Here is a 2,056-nt window from a genome sequence, read left to right as displayed (position 1 = left end):
TCACCCCCGTTTCTGGTTGGAATTTTTATTGAAAAAAGTAAAGAGTGTATGTAGATAGATGGAAAAGGGTAGCAAAATTACTTTTATTTGTTTTGGAGGAAAATTTCTATGCATTCGAGATAAAACGGCTATATTTTTCTATATTAATTCTTTTTTCCTTTTTTTTATTTTTTTCTTTCTCTTTCTTCTTTTCGTTTGGTATTTTAAATTGTTCTAGTAATTCAGAAAACTTTTAAATGCCACCCGAAAAGAAAAAACACGCTTTCTTCATGTGTTTTTTCAGTCTTAACTATCTACGAACTGAAAAAAATAAACACAGTGATAGTAACCATACAAACTGTCTTTATCATCTAGTCTAAACTATTTCATTTTTGTTTGAACCATAAGCGTAATTTTAGTCGTACTTTGAGACAGCTGCCCACTTTTCGATTCAGTGATTAATATTTAAACTGCCCTTGAATCGACACGGCCAAACAAAATTAATTCTAAAAAATAATATGTAAAAGTCATAGACCTATCTAAAGTCCATCTTCATTCTCTCTTTTAATAACATTTCTCAATGATTCATTAGTATTATTTTTAAAATTTTAATTTTGAATAATTCAACATTTTAGCTTAGAAGAAAGGGTTTCGCGGAGTCGTCGGCCAATTTAATTTATTAGCAATATTTTTTCAAAACATCCATCTCGAAGGGGACAATATTTTTTTTTCCAATTCGAAAAATTCGCGCTATCGTTAGTCAATCTATTCAATTGACTATTTCATTGATAGTTGTATATTAAAGTCTGCGTTAAAAAGTATTCACTTTTCTACTGAAATCACACTTATTATAGACCCTATCACTCCGTTGGGCAAGCTGTTAATATGCGAATACCTTGCATGCTATTTCAATTCAAATTAATTCCACTGCGTTGAATTATAAATACGCAAAAAATGTGGCGGATTTTTAAGAATTTGATTGTTTTAGAGTTTATATTTTTCATTAAAATTCTTGCTATAAATGGGGCACTAGTTTACGAACAAAGGTTCCAATGACTTCGAATCAAGTACGCTCCATCTGTCAAACGAAGCTTCGCTTGTATTTTTTTTTCATGCAGGATAATAATCTTTGCCCTCCATACAAAACTTTCTGCCATTATATCGTCCTTAAAACCTTTCAGTTCTGTTTTCATTCCACTGAATACACTTTTTTATCGTGTTTCAATAATCTCAAGAATTTTTCTTAGCGATACTAAGTACCGGCAGTGACTTCGACGAATGCTGAGTAGAGAATCCATGGGCCTATTTTTGAGTTTACAGTAGCGTAAGTAGCTAGTCAATTCGTTACTCAAACAGCTATCAAACTATCAACACCCGACCAAATAGTTGCCATAGTAGGTCATAAAGAATATAATTCAAATTATGACAATGCAACGCAAGCTTGCATACACTTGTTTTTTTAGACTTTGTTCTTGATGAAGTTTTCAAAGCATCAATAGCATGTGACGCGTCCTGTGAGACAAGTTGAATCTCGCTCGTATGCCGGATTTTTTCGTATTCTTGATAGCTTTTTTACGCCACTTTTGCTGAACATGTGATTCATCCCAAGAACTTCATGACGATAATGACTCTTCGTTCCTTTGCTCGTAAAATCGAGCTTTTGGTAGTCTTGATTCCTACACTGCTATCCAATGTGTTTCGATGCTCCAACGTTCCGCCGGTTCACAACTCCAAATAAATTCGTCCTAATCAACGTTGCAGTGGGTGTGATCTCAGCTAAATCCTCCGAACAAACGTCTGACAAAATAAATAAATCATCTTTGTCGGGGTTATTTATTAGGTAAATAATTACTATTGACTTTGCAATTCCAATACGCAACGTAAATTCACAGTCCACCGCTATTAAATACCTCGAATATTTTATCATCCTCTGCTATTAATGTATTACAATACGTCCAGAGAATATGAAGAAGCTTACTTACCATTCTCTTGTGACGTCTTTAATCACTAGTATACTAATTGGTCGATTCTTTCCATCAAGTGGAAACGATTTTCTTGATTCAATACTTTAAGTTCG

Source organism: Actinia tenebrosa, unplaced genomic scaffold, assembly GCF_029948245.1.
Source record: "Actinia tenebrosa isolate PJP-AT-01 unplaced genomic scaffold, QUT_ActTen_1.0 PGA_scaffold11__36_contigs__length_13525064, whole genome shotgun sequence".
Lineage (NCBI taxonomy): Eukaryota > Metazoa > Cnidaria > Anthozoa > Actiniaria > Actiniidae > Actinia > Actinia tenebrosa.
The sequence above is the reverse complement of the archived record's forward strand: the minus strand, read 5'-3'. Positions refer to the sequence as shown.